Genomic DNA, 13,490 nt, shown 5'->3' on the forward strand with positions numbered 1-13,490 from the left:
GTCATTAAAACCTTATGGTTTTCACTGCTATCCCCTTCATCTTGTCAAACTGTGCACATCTGACTCAGACTGATTCAGTTGACCCTCTTTCTGCTAATCCATTTTCTTTCTCTGTAGGCTTGATTCTCACAGTTCCCTTTCTTATTCTTTTCCCTGAAAACAGAGGATGTGTTTTCTGTAGTCAAAATCCCAGGACTCAGGTCTGCAGGACCTGGGTAGCTGAGGGGACTTACTCACCATTGCTTGGACTCTCCTGCTGTCTTCTGTGCATGGATGCGTTTGGGAAATGAAGCGGACATTAGTCATGAAGGGAATAATACTAGTTTTCTCCAGTGGGATATTAATGTAGAGCTGGTCTTGGGGCTTCTCACACTGTCACAGAGTTTGCACTCTCACCCATGACTTTGAGGAGAACTGAGGATGGACACTCCATTGTGATGTGAGCTCTGGGTAACAGTAATTGTAGGGTCTGGCTAGGCAGCCTAAGGTCAATACTGCTGGCCATGGAGAAAGACAGGCTGGAATTCCTGGGAAGACCTGCATCTGCCATCTACCATGGAGCCCCATTGCCTTCTGTTATACTCTGATTGAATCAGCCCCACCTCAATTATCTAGAACATTCTTCATTACTTAGGAAAAAATAATGGGAAAACATACTGACAGGCTCTCCTAATACCTGTATTATGTCATTGGAGCAACACGAATGTGTGAATAAGTATATGAGACAGTTGTCTAGTCAAGATAACATGTAAAATTGAATGTTGCAATTTATTTTATATTTGGCTATATAATCATGCTCATATTATAAATATTTTTGCTACTTTATTTGTGTCAGAGGCTTTGGAACCAGAACAACTCCATCTTGCATAGGGGCTAGGAAAAATAAGACAGATATGCCGGGCTACATTCCCAGTAAGTGAAGGCGTTCTTAGTCACAGAATGAGATAGGAGGTCTGCACAAGACCCAGGTCATAAAGACCTTGCTGATAAAGGTTACAGTTAAAAAGCTGGCCGAAACCCACCAAAACCAAGATGGTGACAAAAGTGACCTCAGTTCATCCTCACTGCTCATTATACGCTAATTATAATGCATTAACATGCTAGAAGACACTCCACCCAGCACCACGACAGTTGCAAATGCCATGGCAACATCAGGAGGTTTCCCTATACGCTCTAAAGAGGGGAGGAACCATCAGCTCCAGGAAGTGCCTGGGAAACTCATGAATAATCCATCCCTTGTCTAACATATAATCAAGAAATAACCATAAAATTGGACAACCGGCAGCCCATACTGCTGCTCTGCCTATAGAGTAGACATTCTTAATCTTTTACTTTTCTAATAAACTTGCTTTCCTTTTACTCTGTGGGTTTGCCCTGAATTGGAACCTCTTTCTGGTAACATTTGTGTTATATTGGTTTTCTAAGCAGAAAACTCCAAGACAGGATGATGGATCCCTGCATTTTTGTCAGAAGTACATCCATCCCTTTGAGAGAAAATATACAGGGAGTGGAATGAGGCTGGGAAGCTGAAGGCATATGATGGAAGCCTGTTCCTGAATGAAGGAGACAGGGAGGGTGGATTGGGTGGAAGGATCCTATATTTCTGTGCTGTGCAAGGAAGCTGCAAGAGATAATTGAGTCTTGTGCAAGTCAGTGCTGCCTCTCAGGGGATCATCATGACTCCCAGAAATGGCTGTGCTTAGGAATCACTGTGGAGTCAGTCCTTTCCTTAGAGTAGACCACAGGACATGGCCTCAGCACACGCCATGCCGCAGATGTCAGAAAGCAGCTGCTGGGAACCTGACCACCTGCGTTTTGCTGCCTGTAGGAGGAAGGGGGCAGGCGCATTCTCAGGGTCAACACACTGTTTGTGGATTTTTAATTTTTTTAATTTTTTTATTTTTGAGACGGAGTCTCGCTCTGTCGCCCAGGCTGGAGTGCAGTGGCGCGATCTCGGCTCAATGCAACCTCTGCCTCCCGAGTTCACGCCATTCTCCTGGTTCAGTCTCCCGAGTAGCTGGGACTACAGGCACCCGCCACCACAGCGGGCTAATTTTTTTGTATTTTTAGTAGAGTCGGGATTCCACCGTGTTAGCCAGGATGGTCTCGATCTCCTGACCTCGTGATCCGCCTGCCTCGGCCTCCCAAAGTGCTGGGATTAGAGGCGTGAGCCACCGCGCCCAGGCTGTTTGTGGATTTTTATAGAGAACACCCACTTTTACTGTGTTTTATTGGAAAATATATGAACAAGTGTGCACCTGCGAACAACTGTAATTTTCACATTTATTTCAATTGCATTATTTATTTATTCTGCTTGACGTCCTGGCACAGATTGCATTTTTCATAGTGATTGTTCAAAAGATCAAGAACACGCATTTTCCACATTCACTGGTTTTTCTCCATGTGCAGAGACCTTGAGTAGAGCACGTCTCGCAGTTTTCCACACTATCTTTGCGTCCCCAGGGAAAGAGCAGAGATTTGTCTGGCTGCAGAATCTAGGGTAGGTCTCTGCACACCTCAGAGCCTGCAGAGAAGCCCAGCGAAGTTTTCTGGAGTCAGAGAGCTATCCCATGTGTGGGATACCTCTAGCTTCCCCACTGTCAGAGATTGCTGGCCAGCTGTAACTGAGTGGTTAAGAATTAGAGCACCTGGGAGCCTATCTCACGAGAGCTCCATTATGTAACTTTCCACCATTAGACCGCAGGTATTAACTCATTCTTGATTTTTCTGACCCGATATTCTCGTCTTATTCATTTGCAAGTTTGGTTATAGAAAATGTTATCTTTTAGTTTATGATTAAAACCTCAAAATTTTCTGAACTTATCAGGAATAATATAAAATGTTTCCAGTTTTGGGGAAACATACATAAATGTCCATGCAATTTGTGTGTGTGTGTGCGTGTGTGTATGTGTGTGTGTGTGTGTGTGTGTGTGTGTGTGGATATGTCAGTCACTTACACCCGGAGGAACATGATTCCTGAATTATATCATCAAACTACAATTAGATTTGCTGAAAATTGCCTGCAGTAATGTCTGTGAAGCTGACCCTGTCACCTTGCTTTGAGGAAGCTCAGAGCACAGGCGAGGTGGCACAGAATAAAATCCAAGGTGCGGCCCCCAGGACTGGCAGAGCTTCTGGCCTGGAGCCAGACATAGCACTGGGCACCTCAGGATCAGATCCCCCAGCCCTCCTCTGTCTGGGCTGCATGGGCAGCAGAGGACTGGCAGGAGATGCTCAGAACCCACCCAAGGCAGATCCCCAGTGAGGAGCAGATGCAGAAAGGAACCAGTCAGGGAGCCTCTGACCATCTTCTAGGGCAGTCTTCTTTTGCTTAACAGCATCCAACCCTCAGGAGACCATTCATGATGTTGTTTAGACCTCTTGCCCTTCATGTCTCAAGGAAAAACAGACATAATTATGACTCTGCAGTTGGCTGCTCTGAGAGTGTCATCTTCACCATCGACATCATGGTCATCATGTCAAAATCAACAGGCAGATCTAGACAGTTTGTATTGTGGTATAAATAGTCACTGAATTGAAAATTACATTTCATGGGAAAAGGTCTCTAGATCAGGACTGGTCAATGAATAAATTAGTGAGGTATCATAAATATAAATGGCACCATTGTCTTTGGTATCCAGTTAATAAAGTATCAGCATATTCATTGTATAAGAGGTCTAGGAGAAGTTTGGGTAGTATTTAGGCTATAAGAGGACAGGGCTTTCCTTCTTAGACAGGCATGTCCTAAATATTAACCTGTATTCTGACAAACATTGTCCAGTGACTGTTTCTACAAGACTTATTTACTTTCTCCACAAACAAATCACTCTGAAGTTTTTAATTATCTCTTAATTGAGAAATATTTTCCCCAAACACCTCAGTCTAGGTACACACCTTCGTGAATGAGCCTTCACCCTCAGACAGGCACACGCTGTCGCCATGTGGACTCTTCTGTCAGACAGGCGCACAGATCCCCACATGGTTAAGATCATCTCCTGGGGCTCTGCCCTGTGGGGATTCCTGTTCTCACTGGGGCAGGTTAGCACCTAGATCCTCATCCACACTGTGGCCTTTGATGTCTGTGGCCTGCCACATCCCCTGTCTGTCCCTCAGTGTCCTGAATGGTGAAGCAGCCCACCCGAGGGATGGAGGAAGATCTCAGATTTCCTGTGAAGGAGACAGGATGCCAAGCACAGAGATGGAAACCCCTCACATCCCTGCTGGGTCATGTTCTGGGCAGGGTCTCTGAAGGCACCCCTGGGGTCAGTGTCCTAAGATGTCTCCCTCTATTTCCATAGGAGGCATCCATAGAAAGACAAATAGGAAGCTCTTCTATTACGGCAATGTAGAGCTTGTGCTTTACTTATGTGACAGATATAGATATTTTGAATATTTTAAAATTAGGTATGACATTAATTCTACCAAACACTATATATAGTGTTTATATATATATAACAAAATAAACACTATATATATATTATATATAATAAAATAAACACTATACCAAACACTATATATAGTGTTTATATATATATAACAAAATAAACACTATATATATTATATATAATAAAATAAACACTATATATACCAAACACTATATATAGTGTTTATATATATATAACAAAATAAACACTATATATTATATATAATAAACACTATATATATACCAAACACTATATATAGTGTTTGGTATATATATAAAACAAAATAACACTATATAATTCTATTGGTAGAATTAATATATATATAAGACAAAATAAACACTGTATATAGAGTATATATATATATAAAACAAAATTTTATGATACCTTGAAATTTAAGGTTGAATATTTGTATACATTCCAAGATAAATCTTGGTGAACATCATAAAATTAATTCTAATATTTTTTGTGCAAGATGATCACTTTCAAACTAGGTTTAACAACAGAGACCAGATGTATCTTTCCACCAGAAATACTTGTAAAACACAGTGAAATTTCTTAAATTCAATTTTATGATGTGTGACAACAGGTAACAAGGACAGTAATTGCTGAGAGGTGGGAAATAAACAAAAGGAGTCCTCTGATGAATGCACGCTCAGATGCTTCCTTAAGGGAGTTTCCAGGCACAGTGCTGAAGTGGAACCAGGTAGAACTGAAGTTGAGGAAAAAGAGCTGAGACTGACCATGGACTTGTCCTGGCCAATTTCCGGAGGCTGTGCACTGTGTGTCTTTCTGCCCCTGCACAAAGCCGTTTTCGTGTACAGAGCCAGATTGTAATTCATCTAGTTCTTATGTCCTCACCCAAAAGCAAATATGAAATGCATGTAACGTTTGTGTTTGCCTATTACACGAGAGCCTGCCTGTCATGTGACTATCAATAGGTCCTTCTATAGCCTGTTGAGTGTGTACGCTTGGCCAATCCATTCGCATGAATTCATTTCTTGTCTTTCCCTCTCTTGAAGTGCCTGCTCACAGTCTCTGTGGGAGGCTTTGCTTTCCAGCCTGTTAAGATGGCCGTCCTGCAGCTCCAACCCTTTTTCAGAAATAAAATCTCCTTTCTAAATTGATAGATTGGGTGATTCTTCCATTGAAAGCACAAGCTGGTGTGAACAGTTACATGGTAATTCCATAAATGCCTGGAGGAGAAGCAGGGAAAGGGTAGGGTAAGAACTGGGGGCCACACACCTCACACTTTTATGAAATTTCCCTCCAAAAGCTTCTGGGTTCTCAAGACGAGAATTCAAACAGATGCCCTCATGGCTCTGTCATCAGGAGAACTATTTTCTGATAAATATGCCCAGAACTTTCTCCAGACAGACCCTACAAAGAAAAAATACTTTTCAAGATCTTTATTCTATGTGAGAGGAAGGGATTCTTTTCCATCCCAGACAGCTTCATCTTAGCCTTCCCGTGTCATGAAAAGGGGTATAATTAATAAACAACTGGGGTCAGATTCAAGACAATAATCTGTGTATGCTGCAGCCAGGAGGTGGAGTAGAGGATGGAGGAAAATCAGCTGTATGGCTGGAGACTCCTTGTAAAGGGTACAGCCTAAAGAAAGCACAGCAAGAAATCATTGAACATATACTGCTCCCCTGCCCACCATATCACCTGCTCACTAGGATTAAGATGGATTAAAGAGAAAAGTTTTGCAAGGCACATGCTCTGTCTAAGGACTAGAACTTAGGGAAACCAAAGGCGCTGGGAGAGAACAAGTCAAGTACAGTGAAGTGATTTAAAGCCTCTGAAAGCAACAGCTTCAGGACCAAGATCACGGCCCCTCCCTCAGTGACCTTAGATTTTCCTCTCATGGGGCGTCTGCAGGGCTCTCAGGTGAGAATTGGCAAAGACAATGTGAAGGCACTTTCTAAATCTCCAATAGTACTGAGCTTGCTTTAGCTCTGCTTGGAAAAAACAAACAACAAAACAACAAACATAAGCAGGACTAGGGTCAGAGTCGGAAGCACTTTTCATTGGCAAGACACTAGGAAGGAGGGCAAATTTGAGGTTTGTTACTGTGCAAATATTCCACTGTGAGTGTGGGGGCAAGGGCTTTGAGAAACAAGGTCTGTGCATAAAGTTCTAATCTGATATAATCTTCAACCACAGAATCCTAAAAAAAAGAGGCTGCCCCAAAGTCCCCATCAGTTCCTGCACTTGCCATGTGTCTGGAGGTATCAGTGCATATGGAGCTCCAGGGGAGGGGCCCCCTGGTGGCTTTAGTGATTCCTTGCTTGCTGCGCTAAAGTATCCCAATAGAGTGTGCTGGGTTTTCTAAGGCCTATTCCTATTGTAAGAGGTGGTGTGAGAAGCAATTGCTGTCACTGAGGGAACATTCTGAGCCAGGACACGTCCACTTCATTCTGGGCTTGAGATGCTTGGAGAAAAATGCTCTGTGAGCCAGCTGGGATTACAAGTGTGTGGTGTCACACCCGGCTAACTTTGTATTTTTAGTAGAGATGGGGTTTCACCATGCTGGCCAGGCTGGTTTCGAACTCCTGACCTCAGGTGATCCACCCGCCTCTGCATCCCAGTGTGCTGGGATTACAGGCGTGAGCCATCAGGCCTGGTCTGGAATAGTTAATATTTGCTGTGTAAACCTCCACGTGATGCAAATATAAAACAAATGCCCACGTGCAATGTCTGTCCCATAATCATTCTGTGAACACATGAATAGCACTGAGTATGCACAGGGCTTGATTCCTTCTTGACGCTGGGTCTGGTTTCCTTTAAGGTAACCTGGAGTCAATGAGCCATTAGTAGAGGGTGGTATTCTACAACCGAATAGGCAGAAAAATAGACTGATCTTCTTTTGAGTTACAAATAAATACACTTTGAAATAGTAGAAATTCTTATAAATGAGCCATAATCATATGAAAAAAATGATGTGGTAGAACTTCTTTGGTGTCTGTGGCTGTTAAAGACAACGTGATTTTTACTAAAAACCAAGATAATTTTAAAAAATCTGTGAGGGATGAATATTCTTCGCCATTCACCAAGTTTGTAATCGGACGTCTTCCATAAGCCGCCCTTGAAAAAGTCACTAGTACAATTTTGTCTTTGTCAAAGTTGATTGCAGTAGCATGCTATTTGCTTATTCATATCTAGAGTCAAAATAAAGTAGCAATTCCCAAAGTGCAACAGAAGCTCTTCTAATTTCAACGTGAAAATTACTGAAGCATTTGTTTAAACTGATGTCTTCTATTGTTTTCCTTTTCCATCTTCAAAGAAGACCCAGGGCTGAAGCCAGCAGCCCTGCCTGTGCCCTGCCTGCACCCTGGCCTTCCTCATGCCCAAGGCTGACAATGCCTTTGTTTCCCAGCATCTATGTTACGTTGAGGTATTTCTATGCATATAATACCTTGTTCAGAAGTTTTGAATTCTTTTCTATGAAAATTTCCTGGTTTTACCTTAATAATAAAAATAGTAACATGAACACCTCAAGTCTGTTGTAAGCCTCAATTAGGATAAGGTGGTCCGAGGGAAATGGAGGCTTTAGAGAAATGTGCGTATGGGTAATGTAGTCACCATCTGGGGCAGTGCTTCTCAAGGTGAGGACCTTGCATCGACAGCATCTACATCATCTAGAAATAGGTTAGACACAGAAACCAGGAACTCCGGGGGAAGGCTCAGGTGTAGGCAGCTTCACAGGCTCCTTAGGGGATTCTTTGCAGGCTCCAGTTTAAGAACCATTGATCTAAGAAAATGGAGACTGGTTTTGGTGTAATATCAGCCTTACTAGTAATTTAAGCCTTATTTGGGGCAGTGGCTCTCAACTGTGAGCAATTTTGCCCAGTAAGGGTCATGGGCAAGGACTGGAGATGAATTTGTTTGCCACAGTTGGGCAGGTGGGCAGAGGCTCCCCAAACTGAGGAGTCAAAGAATTCTCCAGCCCAAACTGTCAATAATGAGAGGGCTAAGAAACCCTGATCTAGAATAATGTGGGTGTAGGATAATTTAAGCCCCATCAGGTCCTAGGTAGGGTAAATGAGGCCATAGTTAGGGTAACGTAGGCCTCATCTAGTTTGACATAGATTTCTTCACAGTAACTTGTGCCTTACTGTGTAGGTACTGGGTCTTCCTTCAAAGCTTATCTAGGAAGACCCCTCTTTAGGGAAATTCACAAGGTGAGAGGTTCCTGTCTAGTCCCAGGGCCCTCTGTGAGGCCTCCTCTGCTTCTGGAAGCCTGGCTGCTCCAACCTCTTTCTAGGTGGCTGGGGCAGCCGCTCGACATTCACGCCACCTTGTGGCCACCAGTGCCACAGCGGGTACATCGCCTTCTTTGGGTCCCCTCATCATAATTGTTTATCAATAATGATTGATAAGAGTAACTCCCGACCCTTGTAGGATCCATGTGTTTCTTGGCAAGTGTTTTATAGAGAGTGGTTATTTATGAAAGGAAGTCACCGGTAGAGTGCTTTTGAGACTTTTATAAGTAAATGACCTGCCCTTGCTGCCTTTTAAAAAAATGTATAAATACAATGATAATAAAACTCATTGCATTATATTTCCACCAGGAATGTGTGATAGTTTCCATTAAATATATGACACCCCTTGCTTCTCTCATACAGAAATGTATGCTTGCCAATATTTGGTATTTTTCTGGGTGGTTATTTGGGTAATTTTGGCTATGTTAATGGGTATGTAGTAGTATCTCATTATGATTTTAATTTGCATTTCCAGAGAACTAATTATGCTGAGAATCTTTCATGTGCTTATTGGCCTTTTTTTATCTTCTTTTGTGAAATGTCTGTTCAAAAAGACTATTTTATCTAGTTTTTTACAACTAAAATTGCGTGTATAATTATAGATTCATTTCACATGCAGTTGTAAGAAATTTCCCTTTGTATAAACTTTGGACCCCTATCTCTCTCTACCTCCTTGTAAGGCCAATAACTCTTGGATTTGCCACTTGAAGGGTATTTTCTAGATCTTCTAGGCCTGCTTCATTCTATTTCATTTTTTTCCTTTTGTCTCCTTTGACTAGGAGGTATTTTCAATTAGCCTGTCTTCAAGGTCACTAAATCTTTTTTTTTTTTCTAAAGACAAAGTCTTGCTCTGTCACCCAGGCTAGAGAACAGTGGCCCAATCTCAGCTCACTGCAACGTCCGCCTTCTTGGTTCAAGTGATTCTCGTGTTTCAGCCTCCCTAGTACCCGGGATTACAGGTGCCCATCACCATACCTGGCTAATTTTTGTATTTGTAGTAGAGATGGGGTTTCACCATGTTGGCCAGGGAAGTCTTGAACTCCTGACCTCAGGTGATCTGCTAGCCTCAGCCTCCCAAAATGCTGGTATTACATGCGTGAGTCACCAGGCCTGGCCCCAAGCTCACTAATTCCTTCTTCTTCATGATCAATTCTGCTATTAAGAGATTCAGATGCATTCTTTAGTATGTCAATTGCATTTTTTAACTCCAGAATTTCTGCTTGATTTTTAAAAATTATTTCAATCTCTTTGTTAAATGTGTTTGCTAGGATCCTGAATTGCTTCCCTGTGTTATATTGAATTTCACTGAGTTTCCTCAAAAGAGCTATTTTGAATTCTCTGAAAGATCACATATCTCTTCTTTCTGGAATTGGCTCCTGGTGACTTATTTATTTGACGAGGCCATATTTTCCTGGAGAGTCTTGATGCTTGTGGATGTTTGGTAGTGTCTGGGCATTGAAGAGTTAGGTGGTATCATCTTTGCAGTTGGGCTTGTTTGTACCCATCCTTTCTGGGAAAGCTTTCCAGGTATTCCAAGGGACTTGGGTGTTGCAGTCTAAGCCATATCTGTATTAGGGGGCACCCCAAACCCAGTAACACTGTGATTCTTGCAGAGTCAGAGAAGTACTGCCTTGATGGTCTTGGATAAGGGCCAGAAGAATTCTCTGGATTTATATTTTGCAATTTAAACTTATCACCATTTAATTTCATATAATATGATACCCATTCACGTATATTGTAAAAACCTTGCAACAATATATTTCTATCTCCTCCTCCCATCTTTTGTGCTACTGTCATTCTTAGGAAAAACCCGAACTGTTTCTCCTCTGCGTCCACACCAACACAACAGCAATCTACACAGCAGACTTCTGAGACCCTGAGTATGTGGGGGCTTTCTCCTCACCAGCAAGCAGGCAGTCACCTCTGCAGTGGGCACCAGCTGGACGTCCTCCAGTTCAATTCCAACTCTATCTACCCAGAGATGGCATCAGATCCCACAAAGAGAGGGCCCGTTCTGCAAGGCTGCCACTTCCCCACCCCCAGACACCAGTCATAAGTCCAGGCCTCTGGAATTTCTAATCAACTGGCTTCAAGCTGGGCTTCCCACAGTCCCCTCTATGGGTTTGATTAATTTGCTGGAGTGGCTCACAGAACTCAGGGAAATGCTTATGTTGTTTACCAGTTTATTATGAAGGACATTTTAAAGGATACAGATGGACCGCCATATGAAGAGATACACACAGGATGAGGTCTGGAAGATTTTGAAGGGTCCCAAGTGCAGGAGCTTGTGTCCATGTGGATTCAGGGAGCACCACCCTCTCAGCACGTGAATGAGTTCTTCACCTTTTAGTCACCCTTCATGTGTTCAGCTCTCCAGAGGCTTCCAAACCCTGTCCTCTTGGGTCTTTATATGGGGAATTTGTTGGATAGGCCTGATTGAAGCATGGGTGACTGTGGAAATGTGATTGGACAAAATGGGTTCTAAACTCAGCAAGGCCTGTGTGTTCAGATTCTTCTTGGCCTCTCTGCGTAGCCTTCCTTCCTCCAGGTTATGAGACAAAAACCTCTTTGGAATGAGGGTCTCATGACCCACAGAATCCAGCCATGGGCAGGGGAAAGAAGGGCAGGAGAAGGTGTGAGAGAGAGATTCTGTTTACTGTCATAAGGGCTATGAGAGTTATGAACAAGGAACTGTGGATGAAAACATATATGTATATGTTTCAATGACATGCCACAGCCATACTTTCATACAGTTTGTTTCTACAAATGTCCTAAACACCATCATGCTTTGTTATTTTTGCTTAAACAGTAAATTATTTCATAAAAAATTACGAAAAGCAAGATAAAAGTATTTTATATTTACCTGTATGTTTACCTTTTCCGGCATTAATTCTTTAGTGTTTGGTAAAGTGTTTTGCTTGTCTAGTGATTTACATTGATTTTTGAAGGGATAAGATCAGTTGCCTGGGTAAAAATTTCACTTTCTGGATTTGCTTAATAATTTTGATGTTCTTATTCCTCTATTGACTATTCTAGAGCTGGGAGAATACATCAGACATCTGTTGTACATACAGTCATCATGAAATAGTAATTTATGTGCAAATGCCAGCTTTTCAAAAGTTGATGCCAATTTGTATAAGTTTATGGTAGAATTTGCTAATCTATTTGTTTCAGAAAGATTTGGGAAATCAGATAGTGATCTCATTAAATCTTAGTATAGCATGACACATATTAGACCCTAAATAAATGCCGCTAAGATCAGTTTTATGATGAGAAGAAACGACGGCTTGGTTGGGCTCCATAAGGAATTTTGATTTTATTCCCCATCATTGACATTCCCACCAGTAGAATAAGTGCTTATCTTTCACACCCGTTTCCTTTTAGCATTCTAAATCAGAACCTCAGAAGCAAAATTAGGCTCCAGTTTTGGTTTAGAGTTTATCTTAGTAAACACAAAATATTGGTGTCAACATCACCATAAAGGAACATGTTTTAATTGCCGTTAACATGAGAGAATAAGATAAATTCTTATTTATCTTAAGATAAGTTTGTTCCTTCTTTGAACAAACTTTCCCCAGGTGTGTGCCTTGCTAGGATCTACCCCAGACAAGGAGGGCACAAAGAAGCCATGATCTCTGCCATTTCTCCTGGACACTCACAGGCCAGTGCAAAGAAAGATACTTGCAAGCAAAAGACTCCAGTATAGTGAGATGAGCTTGATTTTAGAGGTATTACAAGGAATGCTGGCTTCACCAGGAAAATAAGGATTAGCTCTGGCTGTGCCTGAGCAAGGAGGTCACCAGAGAAGAAGAGAAGACTGGGTTGACTTTTGAAGCTTTGAAGATGACTGGGTTGAAGTTTCGAAGAGATGACTGGGTAGGAGTTCAGTATGAAGGGAAGGTTATTCCAGGTAAAAGGACCAGCATTTGTAAAAGCAAAGAGCAACTGCTTTCAACTGGGGATGATTTTTCAGGGCACATTTGGTAATGTCCAAAGGTGTTTTGTTATCAAAACTGGCGGGTGGGTATGCTATTGGCACGTGGTGGGTAGAGGCCAGGTATGCTGCTAACATCCTACAGCACACAGGCCAGGCCCCTAAACACAGCTCTCCAGCCCTGAGCATAAGTAATACGGAGATTGAGAGACCCTGATGGGAGGCATGAAGCAGTGTGGCTTGTTCTGAAAACTGTGTTTTGTGTGGTTGGAGTGAAGTGTGCGGTGGATTGGTGAGGAAGGAGAATCCAAGGAAAACTGGAGGACCTGAGACCCAACAAATGGACTGGATGCTGAAGCTGCTGCTCCATGGCTCGAATCTCACCCCGAAGGAGACAGGAGCCACAGCAGTCCTTTTGGAGAACCAATATCAGCAGAACTCACATACAGAAAGATTACCCTGGCAGTAATGCCCAGATGGATGGCAGAGCACGGAGGCGGCTGCAGTAATTCAGGGCAGAAATGGGGAGGGCTTTAAAGAAGAACAGTGAGGCTTAGTGATCCTCTGACTGCAAGGAAGATGAAGGCACAGATGGCCGCTGAGTTCCTCGCGTGATGGCTGGGTGACTGTCCTCACTCACTGAGGCCAGAAACACAGCACAGAGGAGCAGGCTTCTGGAGAAAGGTGCTGAGCTTGAAAGGTGAAAGACATCTTGAGAATGAATAATATATCTAAGATAGCCCATGTGTGGACAACAGGACCAGGAGGAAAATTCAGGGCTCTGCTGTTCTCTCTGTCGCAGTAAATGACCAGAAACTTCATAACAAAAGATTCACTGGGAAAACCCAGAGGAAGTTAGAGCCAAGC

This window comes from Gorilla gorilla, chromosome 16 (genome assembly GCF_029281585.2).
Source record: "Gorilla gorilla gorilla isolate KB3781 chromosome 16, NHGRI_mGorGor1-v2.1_pri, whole genome shotgun sequence".
Taxonomy (NCBI): domain Eukaryota; kingdom Metazoa; phylum Chordata; class Mammalia; order Primates; family Hominidae; genus Gorilla; species Gorilla gorilla.